At 44.8% G+C, this 12,433-nt stretch overlaps 1 protein-coding gene across 12 annotated transcripts in view; it reads right to left on the bottom strand.

Annotated features, from left to right (window-relative positions):
- Positions 1-5,718, bottom strand: part of PDLIM5 (PDZ and LIM domain 5) — a 127,696-nt gene extending 121,978 nt beyond the window's left edge. The window contains exon 1 of one of the 12 annotated variants that reach the window (XM_028743516.2): positions 5,460-5,718. The gene's annotated coding sequence lies outside the window, so the exon portion shown is untranslated. Of the gene's footprint in view, positions 1-1,059; positions 1,158-5,377; positions 5,397-5,459 lie in introns of those variants that run through there. The other 11 variants (XM_028743517.2, XM_077933842.1, XM_077933843.1 and 8 more) reach the window with 11 other exon arrangements.
- Between the last annotated feature and the right edge of the window lie 6,715 nt (positions 5,719-12,433).

Here is a 12,433-nt window from a genome sequence, read left to right as displayed (position 1 = left end):
GATGCAAATCACCCTGCAAAAGCTGACTAACCAATTAACTAGAACCTTTGTAAGAGAAACACTGACGTTAGTAAAATAAGGAGATGAGTACTTGCCAGTTTTGGACAGGGCAAATATCAGCCTAAAAATAGACCTTGCAGCTTGGAAGTACACCTCGTGTTCCTCATATGCTGGTTGCATCTGTGCCAGGAGTGCTTTTTGCTAGCTTTGGCTGGTTGTCCAGCTGCACCACTTCCTGCATGACAGGGAATTTGCAATCCTGCTTGGATTACCACAATGAATTCTCACTCAACTTCTCTTAAGAGACTGTTTGGCAACTACCACGTAACTGATGGATGCACAGTCACAGAGAACCATGAAATGTTGCAGTAGCAACCAATTCTCTCTAAAATCCCTAAGACAGGCTTCCGCAAACTCAGCCCTCCAGATGTTTTGGGACTACAACTCCCATGATCCCTAGCTAGCAGGGCCAGTGGTCAGTGATGATGGGAATTGTAGTCTCAAAACAACTGGAGGGCCGAGTTTGAGGAAGCCTGCCCTATGACTAGTATCTTATGGCAGTGTTCCCCAACCTTGGGCCTCCAGCTGTTTTTGGACTACAACTCCCATCATCCCTCACTAGCAAGACCAGTGGTCAAGGATGATGGGAATTGTAGTCCAAAAACAGCTGGAGGCCCAAGGTTGGGGAACACTGTCTTATGGAACACCACTTCCCCACCAAGGTCTTCAGAGACCTTGCTCTGGAAACCCACAAGTTTGTAGTCTACGTTACACCAGGCTGGAAAGAGGGACTTTCCCGGAATGGTGCTACACTTTTGAAATCCTTTTGCAGGAAGGCATATATCGCACAGGGTTACACAAATGTAGTATCCCTATCCAGGTAGCCTAGCCACTAGTGAACAAGGAATGTTTTCCTGTTAGGTTTATTTGCAGATGAGCATAAAGGAGATCTCTCTCTCTCTTCCCCTTCCCTGAACCACAGACCAAAGGAACAAACCCCTCGCATCCATATTCCAGCACATGCAAAGGATTCAGGGTGGAGAGGGAATGGGCGCTTACTTTGTAAGACATTCACAAATAGAAAGAATATCTCAAGGGGGCTGTCCTTCTCTCGCTCTCTGCTGAGCTTCTGGGTGGCGACAGACAGCCCTCAACACCTGGAGATAGAGATGCATCATGTTCTTGTGTGCTTCCAAGGCTACCACAAAGTGAGAGCTTCCATCTCCTGAGTATTTTGCTCATGTGTTGCCTACATCCTTTTAAATGCGTTTGTGGGAGGAGGGTGGGGGGAGTTGTTGTTTCATCTTTTTCTTGTTTTTACTATATATTTTGTGTTTATATTTTGTATTTTTATGACGTGAACTGCCCCAAGATCCACCTATGAAGGGCAGTATACAAATTTAATAAATAAATAAAATTGAATAAGTGCTAGGTGTTATTTCTAGGTGCTTTTTCCCACTTCTACTGCTATGTTCTTATTCTGTGTTGCCAATACCAATAGAAAGGTGGGAAACAACAGAATTACAGATAGAATAGTGAGCCATCTTTGCTCAGAAAGCTTCCTCTTTCATTCTAAACATGGGTGGGGACTGGAGAGGTGTTGCTCCTATGCTAAAGGTTAGATGCTAGATACTGCATATACATATAAATATTCAAATCCCCATGACGGGGCGAGCTCCCGTTGCTCAGTCCCAGCTCCTGCCAACCTAGCAGTTCAAAAGCACATCAAAGTGTAAGTAGATAAATAGGTACCGCTCCGGCGGGAAGGTAAACGGCATTTCCGTGCGCTGCTCTGGTTTCCAGAAGCAGCTTAGTCATGCTGGCCACATGACCCAGAAAAACTGTGGACAAACGTCAGCTCCCTCGGCCAGTAAAGCGAGATGAGTGCCGCAACCCTGAGTCGTTCGTAACTGGACTTAACTGTCAGGGGTCCTTTACACACACACACACACACACACGGGAAGAAGTCCAAATTTGCTAGCAAAATGTACCCCTAGCAAGCTTCCTATGTTACACATATGGTGTTTAGGTTTACATGCAAGATGCTTTGTGTACACACTGAAAAATGCCATACATGAACCCTGCTCAGCCCAGTTCCAAAAATAGATTCCATGGTCGAGTCCCCTCAGAACTCAGCCCTGGGTGTTGCCTCAGTCTCTCTCTTCTGAAGGAAAAATGCTTTACAGGCGCAAGAGAATGGAACTGAAAACATTGCACATAAAGGATTCTAGGTTGCCGCTGTTTCATTTCCTCCTACTCTGCAACCACCCTCAAGTCATCAAGATGTCTAGCTTCTCCAAAGCCTTGAATGCCACTTATTTGTTTTCAGTCAAACCATGGAGGATTAAGCCAAATGTTTAGTGTCACCCCAAGATAAGGAAGGGTTCTATCTCCACTGCCTTAAGGTGAGCAAAAGGAAACATCTGAGCACGGATGAAAGAATAAAGAATTGCATTAAGTGTTACACAGTAATTACAAATCACAAGGGTTATTCAATTGTTACCCTAAGCTCAGGCCGAAATGATACAATGCAACAAGAATTGCATTGTTACACAATAATTACAAATCACAAGGGTTATTCAATTGTTACCCTAAGCTCAGGCCGAAATGATACAATGCAACAAGAATTGCATTGTTACACAATAATTACAAATCACAAGGGTTATTCAATTGTTACCCTAAGCTCAGGCCAAAATGATACTGCAAAACGTGGAATTGGGGTCTGCACACATATGCAGGTACCTTAGCACATATCAGGTTAGGATAGTAAATAATTATGAATGCTTAATCACTGGCTTTCTTGCTGTGAAGTATCTGCAGCTCTCTGAGTGTATTGTTATTGTTATTAAACAACCAATAAATTTATAGACCAATAGTCAAAGCAACTTCCTTTTAAAACTGCATAAAAGGAATCAATATAACAAAACATTCTTAAAATGAATGATTGTATCATTTTTCATTTTAAAAAGGGTTTCTCAGACTTTATGAATTTAGAAATGTGTGCATATGAGCACTACTGTACAGTTACAGCAAGTGTTAAAGTTAATGCAGTAAAAACAATAACAGCCCTTGAAATCTTCTACCTAACTCTTAAAGCACACAAAGCAGTAGCTAGCAGAAGTTACATAACACAAACCAACATTTTGCAAGCGAAATATTTGCATATGAAGCCTAAGGCATTTTTTTAATGGTAGATTTGTTGCTGCTGTTCAAAGTTCAAGCGAAGTGTTTCAGCACCACATGAGATAAAATATTGTAACTGAGCCTTACGTAGAAGCTGTTATCCATTCCCATCGATTTGGAAAGGCTGAGAGGCTGCACAGACTGTAAAACGAAACCAAAGCATGGTATGGAAAGATACTAAAGCTACCTAGTATTTATGTGGAACTACATTTACCCCAAGTGATTTGGGGAGTGTTATAAAGGATACTTCTTATTTCCTTGAATAATATTTACTGCTGTGGTGTGGGGAGGGGGGTGGCAAAACTACAAAACCAGTAGCATTTTTTAATGTTGCATTAACAACATTGCCCAAATATGGTTTAGCATACCACAACAATTCATATTAAAGTTTCTCAAACCACACAACAAGCCTCCCCAAGGCAGGGGTGGGGGACACACTGTATCAAGGCAAAATTCTAAATACATATACACAGTGGCGTAGCGTGGGGGGTGCAGGGGGGGGGCCGGCCGCACCGGGCACAACATCTGGGGGTTAGGGTTAGGGGGCGCAAATCCACGGGTTAGGGGGCGTAAATCCACGGGTTAGGGGGCGCAAATTACTTGCCTTGCCCCGGGTGCTGACAACCCACGCTACGCCACTGCATATACACAAGTACATAGTTGAACCAGCATCCTTCTAGTGGCTGTCAAATTGAAAGACTACTAGTATCTCACCTCCTTCAAGAGAGAGCCTTACTACTGCGAAAAAGCCTTCTCTTTCTCTGCCAGCCCCAAAACCAAACCTGAGACCCACTGCTACAGGCAGGAGTTCAAAGCACAGAATGTCAGAGGTTAGCAATGTGCTTTAACCTGCACTGGCAACCACTCATAGAACATGCTTACTGCCCCTTTCTGCAATTAATACACAGCATGTCTATACTTGAGGCTGTCATATTCTGGAAATTAATGCATTAATGGTGGTAGTTATCTGGTTTAATGTACTGTATGCAGAACACACGTACTAAAGACTCGCTTAGCGCCATTATCTGCTATCTCCGTTTCACCTCCGCGTTTCATTAAAGCTGCAATCGTTTTCTCTCAAGAGACTTTAGATGCTCATTTTGACATTTAAAGACTCGCCCTTGGCTAATGCTGCCAACGCAACCTTTTTGGAATGTTTAAGTTGCATCTCATTGCTCCCCTAAAGTCTCAGATGGGCATCTGTTCCCATGAAGATTGTATAGTTAAATAAGCAAGGAACAGGTTGCTACGCTGCATTATATTTTTAAGGATACCACAAAATATGGCAGCTACAGGGCACCAAACCAAAAAGCCCTACCCTTAAAAGTCCAGCCACACTAACCATATACCATGTGGGTGTGCATGTATGTGCACACACACACACAGGGGACTTCTACTTTTTCTATCTGGCTGCAGCCTAGTTACCAAAGCCCTGACAACGGCCAGAAAAACAGAGCCATCAAACAATCCCACACCCTTCAACCTGCCCTGCCCTGAATGTGTTCCCTAAGACTCATTCCCCCTCCATGCTGTCTTTTGCCACGTCCGGATTACAGGTTTGTCAGCAGGCTGCAGGAACGGCTAGCTAAAGTCTTGCTGATGAAATGTGATTTTCTTTTTCAAGGGGGAAGTGAAGCTGACCCCAAGGAGAGGCAGCGCAGGCACCTAACAAACAAGATTATAGCTGGCTGCTCACTTCCCGTTTACTCGATCACAGGTCTTTGAAAGGGGGGAGAGGCAGACAGACAGGCACTCTTGAGACTTCACCCCAGTGCCGCCGACAGGAGTGCGCCTCTCTGAAAAGATAAAGTCGGGGTATTGGATGGGTGGAACTGGAAAGAGAAATAAGAAATCTCTGAATGTCTTATATTCCGGACTTTGAGGGCTGCCTCTCGGTACTCGAGCCTCGTTCGCTGAACTCTCCCTCCCTGCTTTTACTCCCTTCCTCTGCGCGCACTTTGCTACCGACACAGGTCTCCTTCGCGGCGGGCTTCTCTCACGCCCTCTCGGCTCGGGGAGGAAGAGGAGCAGCCCCCTGCCTCTCCCCACGCCCTGGGCAAAGGCGTCGCTCTCCTCTTCCGCAGACCCTGCCGCCGCCGCCGCCCTCCTTTGGCTCCGCGAAGGGCTTCCCCGCGCTCCCCTCGGCCGGCGCGCGGTCTTTCTGCAAGGAAGCCTCCTCCTCCTCGCTCTTTACCTCGCGCAGCGCGTTGCCCCCTCCGGCAAAAGTCCGCTTTTTCCACTCCCTCCCGCGCAAAAGACAAAACCCCTCCACTCACTTCCGAGGCGCGCGGAGTTCAGGGCGCACAGGCAGCAGCAGCAGCAGCAGCAGCAGCAGCAGCAGACCGACGACGCGCAGGCGCTCCCAGCAAACTCGCGAGCGTGTGAGAGCAGACGGCAAGCCGAAGCTCGCTCGCTCTCCTCGGGCTCTTGTTTGCACTTCCGCCCCTTTTCGCGTCGCTCCTCCCCTCCCCGGCTCAGGAGGGACGGCGAAGCTCTCTCTCCAGCTGAGAGGGGAGGGAAGCCGCGAAACGCGAGACGCCCGAGGGGGGCGGGGAGACCGGGACCCGGCGCAGGGAAGCCGAGCTCCAGCAGAACTAGCCGAACAGCCAGGGCTCCTCTCCCCCCTCTCTCTCCCCCCTCTCTCTCTTTAACGTACGTTTCTTCGGAAGTAATTGACGCTAGCAAAGTATACGTAAGGCTACGGTCTCCCTTAAATACATAACAACTTTAAAGCACGGTCCACTTCGAAGCGCGCCCAGGCTCTATTATTAGCCGGTGTTGCGCACATACTTAAGACGGTATAATTCTATGTTGTTGTTTAGTCGTGTCCGACTCTTCGTGACCCCATGGACCAGAGCACGCCAGGCACTCCTATCTTCCACTGCCTCCCGCAGCTTGGTGAGACTCATGCTGGTAGCTTCGAGAACACTATCCAACCATCTCGTCGTCTGTTGTCCCCTTCTCCTTGTGCCCTCCATCTTTCCCAACATCAGGGTCTTTTCCAGTGAGTCTTGTCTTCTCATGAGGTGGCCAAAGTATTGGAGCCTCAGCTTCAGGATCTGTCCTTCCAGTGAGCACTCAGGGCTGATTTCCTTCAGAATGGATTGGTTTGATCATCTTGCAGTCCATGGGACTCTCAAGAGTCTCCTCCAGCACCATAATTCAAAAGCATCAATTCTTTGGCGATCAGCCTTCTTTATGGTCCAGCTCTCACTTCCATACATCACTACTGGGAAAACCATAGCTTTAACTATACAGACCTTTAATTACTTCTAAAGGAAGAAAGTCCCAGGATGGGGCAATCCATGCTGTGTGTCTTGAAGGGGTGCCCTGCAAGCTGCTGTGGTGGTTTCTGGGTTCCAGTGAGATCTTGCAAGAGCCTTACAAAACCACCTTGTGCCATCTTGTTGGAAGCCACAGCTGCCCTGGTAAGCAAGGCTGGGTGTCCGGTAGCAGGATAGGCTGTGTGGTGTGAGCATCTTCCTATCTTGCCTCAGGCGGCGGAATGCAATGGGCCATCCGGGTAGATCCTGTTGAATTTTGAGGAGCTCATGCCCAAGTAAACATAAGAGCAGGCCGGCCTATAGCAATTCTAGGTGCAATTTATTAGGGAACGAGACCCATTAAAAGCAGTGTGGGACAGGGCACTTCTCCACATCAAGGAAAGGAATAGTCCTGCTCTGTTCTGCCTTGGTCAGAACACACCTGGCATACTATGTCCAGAATGATATTGACAAGCTGGAACGTGTGCAAAGGAGGGGGACCAAAATGATCAAGGGTCTGGAAACCAAGCATAAAGAGAGAATTCGGTGTGTTTGGCCTGATAAAGAGGAGACCAAGAGGAGATAGGATAGCCATTTTCAAATATCTAAAGGGCTGTCTTTGTGGAGGATGGAGCAAGCTTGTTTTCCTGCTTCAGAGAGTAGGACCCAAACCAATGGATTCAACTTGCAAGAAAGGAGATTCTGACTAAATATCTAGAAGAACTTTATGGTGGCAACAGCTGTCTGACTGTGGAAAATAAGTGCATGAGAGGTAGTGGACTCTTCTTCCGTGGTATGATCAAGTTGAGAGCTCTGCATTGTAGGGGCTTGGACTAGATAAAGAGTTGGAGAGGACCTTAATAGTTAAGTCTTTGATTCTGTTATACCCCCACTAAAATCAACAGAATTCAACAGAGATGGTAGCCTTTGAATTCAATGGATAATAAAATGCACAATAGCATTCATACACCTAAACAATAAAGCTTCAAATATTTTGAAATGCAAGAATGGATATCACATCACAAAATAAAATTGATTATTGAAACTGCATGTGCCTAATGCTCAGGTTGGTCAGAGTCAGTCCGAACATGATTTGAGACAATTGTCTCAGATTGAGTGTGTGTGTGAACTGGCACTTGCTGTCCCCACTCGTTTTGCTCACTATTAGCCCAGGCAGGTCCAGAGAAGCCTCTCAAGAGGCTCTTCCTCCATCCTGTCTTGCTCTGAGAAAGGAAGGATGGGCCTTTCTTAAGGCAAAGCATTCTGGACAGGGTGGATCTAGTAATAACATGCTGTTGCCTTGTCTTTCGTTTTTAGACTACAGTGGTACCTCGGGTTAAGTACTTAATTCGTTCTGGAGGTCTGTTCTTAACCTGAAACTGTTCTTAACCTGAAGTACCACTTTAGCTAATGGGGCCTCCTCCTGCTGCTGCCGTGCCGCTGGAGCACGATTTCTGTTCTCACCTGAAGCAAAGCTCTTAACCCGAAGCACTATTTCTGGGTTAGTGGAGTCTGTAACCTGAAGCGTATGTAACCTGAGGTACCACTGCATTGTAAATGGTTATGAATTATGTGATGTAGAGTCAGGATGTTAGCAGGTTGGACTTGGGCAGAAAACACCCAGTGTTACATCCCCATTCAGATATGAAGTTCACCTTGTGCCATTTGTTATCTCACAGCCCAACCTACTTCACAGGGTTATATTGTTAAGATAAAAGGGACGGGTCATGTTGTGAACTCCTTGGAGGAAAGATGGGGTGAAAATAAATGGATGATAAACACAAAGCATTTGCTCTTGTCAAGTGTGTTTGCAGCAGTTTCTCCTACCTGCCCGTTATAATGGTCTAGAATTGCAGGCCTGGTCCTGAATCTGCTGACTGATGTCTTGTTTGACTTTGTACCAGACTAGATTGCCATGCTTGAAAAATAACTTCTGTTTCCAGCATGCTTGGTCATGTCAGCCTTTCCTTACCACCCACAGTGATGCATGCATTCATCATCTCCTGGCTGAATGAAAGGAATCCATTGTCTGATGTACCAGCCTGTTGTAATTAAGCAAGCTACCTCTCTGCTTCAGAGGACACTAGACCCCCGCCAGTCTCCATGGCTGACAGAGACCAACATAGTACCAAGGTGGGCTGTGTAGTTTGCATGACTGGTCTCCCATTGTGAGTGAAACAAGATCCTTCCCTTCCCTTGGTGGAGCACATCTGACGCTTCCAGTTATGGGCTTAAAGGTCTAATCAGGAGCACAGAAAACTGCTGTCTGAACATGCCTTACATGCTATTTCACACAGCAAACAGCTGTTCAGCTGCCAGTTTGAATGGAGCAGCATGGAAGCTGTTGCATTGTGTATTATTATTATTATTATTATTATTATTATTATTATTATTATCCTGCCTTTTCCCCTTACAACTAAAATAGAAACAGTTAAAAACATTGGGGTGGGGAGCCATAATTTTAAAAAACAATTAAAGATGATTAGATTTAATATATATATATATATATTTAAAATATATATTTAAAACGTACAGGTCATTACAATAAAAATATTACAGCGCTAGTCCTTTCCTTAAAAACTCTCAGTTCCACAAAGCCTGTCTTCACCTGCTTGCAGAAGAAGAACAAAGAGGGAGCCAGTCTAATTTCTCTAGGGAGTTCCAAAGTCTGGGAGCAACCACCGAGAAAGCCTTCTCCTGCGTCCCTACCAAGCATACCTGTGAGAGTGGTGGGATCAAGAGAAAAGCCTCCCCTGGAGATATCAAAACCCATGCAGGTTTGTATGAAGGAATCTGCTCTTTCAGATATCTTGGACCCAAGCCATATAGGGCTCTATAGGACATTACCAGCACTTGGAATTGTGCTCAGAAATATGTAAACACAGGGTTTTTGTTATTGTGATGCCAATAAAGGTATTTGATTTGATGTTATGGTACAACAGACCAACTGTTCTGGAAAGCAAGTGAAAGTTATTCCTTGCGTATGACAAGAATACATAGCATCAGACATCAGGGAGCTGGAGACAACCAGGATTTTATTTTATTTTTAAAGCCATCAATTTATTTTTATCAGACAAAATACTGGTCCTTCCAGTTGTTCTAAAACTACACAGAAAGCATTGAGGTTGGACAAACAACACTTCAACAATTCAAGACAAATAAGAGATCAAACCAAATGAAGGAACTCTGATGAGGATGGGGCTGCTTCAAGAAGGATGGTGGGGTTGCATAAAATGTGTTTGGAGATGCATGGAATTCTGCAAACACACCTTGGCTGCTTACACACAAAAGGCCTGCTTACATCAGATTTGGGAACTATAACTATGATAACTATAACTATAAACTTAACTGTATTTTATGCATACACCCTATGCATTTTTGCTTGAGAGTAAGCCCCACTGAATGGAATAGGACTTACTTCTGAGCAAAGATGCATGTGAGCGCTGAGTAAAAACATGCAGATTTCAGCAGAAAGGATAAGCATGTGCTTAAATATATCCCTTAGGCCTAGAAATGCTTACGTTTACTTAAATGTGAGCAGGGAAATTCACAAGTTTGTATCTGAAAAGCAGATTTGGAATAAAGGAGGGATTTTGTACTTATGAATATATTGAAAAGTGTAAAAGTGAATCTGGTCAGGATTCCAGGGTCAGTTATTTATTATTATTCATGCCAGTTAGGGATGTTGTTTGTTCAATTTATTTATTTTGATCAGGTCTCACTCATGAGGTTTGAAACATAGGCTAGCTTATCCCAACAAGGCCTTACATGCAATGAGAGAGAAAGTGTATCTCTCAGCTGTCCTCTTTCTAAAACTAAAGCCAAGTTGCTCTGTTTAATTCCATTGCCTTAGCAACAAGGAGTGAATGTACTGCTTCATTTTTAAAGGGCAGGTAGCTGTCAAGCTGGTTAAGAAGGAGTGGTTTGGTACAGCATGTTCCCAATTGCTATGCGCATGTGCACATAGTGTGACAACCCTTGCAGGTCAGTGACTAAATGTTCCAGTTGGTCCTTTAGCAAAATGTTTGCTTATTATTAAATTACCTAATTCATTTAGAATTGATGCTTTTGAATTATGGTGCTGGAGGAGACTCTTGAGAGACCCATGGACTGCAAGAAGATCAAACCTATCCATTCTGAAGGAAATCAGCCCTGAGTGCTCACTGGAAGGACAGATCCTGAAGCTGAGGCTCCAATACTTTGGCCACCTCATGAGAAGAGAAGACTCCCTGGAAAAGACCCTGATGTTGGGAAAGATGGAGGCCACAAGGAGAAGGGGACGACGGAGGACGAGATGGTTGGACAGTGTTCTTGAAGCTACCAGCATGAATTTGACCAAACTGCGGGAGGCAGTGGAAGACAGGAGTGCCTGGTGTGCTCTGGTCCATGCGGTCACGAAATGTCGGACATGACTAAATGACTCAATGACAACAACAATTCATTTGATTGGTATATTTACTGCCATTATTTTGCTGATGGAACTTTTTAAAAATCACATACTATATAATATCTGTTTGTCCAGATATATATATGATGATAGATGGGCTCAGAAAGAATAGATGATTAGGCTAATGCTATGGTGGTAAAGGAGGAGCATGGCTCCTATTTAAGCATCTTCCCTGGGGGCAGCCAAGAGGCATTAGCAAGCAGCAGCATGAAAATAACTGGGCTTGGCAACTAGTGAATGCATTGGGTTTTAGACCACAACAGCCAGCAGGTATCATAAATGCCTTACACAAGGTAAAGGTGCACTTTGGTTGATATCTGACTGCAATTTTAGGCTTTTAGTACTCATAATTTGTTTTGTGGCTTGCTCATACTGTTGAACTGGGAACATGACACACACAGAAAGCCAAAATGCAGACTGATCTGTAACTTATCTCCATACAAACTTAGCTGAATAGTTGTATGTTTCAGTGCCGTGCAGTGAAATTTTCCATAGAAGAACAGTTAGGGCCAGAAGCACCAGTTTACAAGGGCGATTTGGGCTGTGGGGGTGGTAGGGAAGAGTTGTCATTTGTGTGATATTCCAGCATCATGCGCATGAGCATCACGCCTCCCTAAGCCAAGCAGAAGCTTCCCAAGCTTTGAGCAGGAGGCAGCAGGCCTCTGATAGGATGCTGGAGCCAGGCGGGCTTTGGGAAGGTGATGGGAGGGTTCTTGGACCCTTTAGGGGACTAGCCTAGTCTCCCTAGTCCATTGACTGCAAACCAATTTTTAACCTCAAATCTGGTATTAGCTCTCCTGGCCATCAAAAGCAATTCAAATCCCACCCTGGTTCACAAGGATCTGCTAGCTCTGCTGCTGGCTGTAGCCAGACTTGAAATTGCCAGTCTGCATTGGGTCCCTCTAGAGATGGGTGGTTTGAGAGGGTGTGGGAAATTGCCTTGTCTGAGTATTTAACCTATCACAGGAGGGTTCTAAGAGGGGCTACAAAATGAGACAGTTTTGATGTTGTATGGTCTCTGCTTATATGCTTCGTAGGCCCCCAGTGACACATACCTATGTATGGCAAGGCTACCTTATCAATATGGGACCCAGATGTCCAAAATGCCCCTTTGCAGAATCTATTTTATTAAAATGTCTACAAAAGTGTGCTGAACCTTCTGTAATCTGCAATCATGAGCAATCACGTTCTTAATTTCTTTACTATTTGTCTTGTTAGTAAACACATCTTTAAAATAAAAAACCCTTAAAACTAAATAAGTTTTGTCTATTTTATCTCATTTTGTACACTTTTTATTGAAGAAATAAAAGAGGTTTTTTTTTGGGGGGGGGGGTAATTCTAAACAGTCACAGCCCTTGTGGCTATTGAACTCACTGGTGTGAGATGAGAAGGGCTGAAATCTACATTCCCACAGTAAATAAAACTTCAGCTGACAAGAGCCGGGAAGAGAAACGGCCTACATTTTTATGTGTGAAATGCTTAACATTGTTAGGCTGCTTCAACCCCTCCCCTGCCCCCCCCCCAAAAAAATCTTGAACTG

Source organism: Podarcis muralis, chromosome 9 (assembly GCF_964188315.1).
Source record: "Podarcis muralis chromosome 9, rPodMur119.hap1.1, whole genome shotgun sequence".
NCBI lineage: Eukaryota > Metazoa > Chordata > Lepidosauria > Squamata > Lacertidae > Podarcis > Podarcis muralis.
Note: the sequence above shows the minus strand (reverse complement) of the source record. Positions and strands in the feature narration are given on the sequence as shown.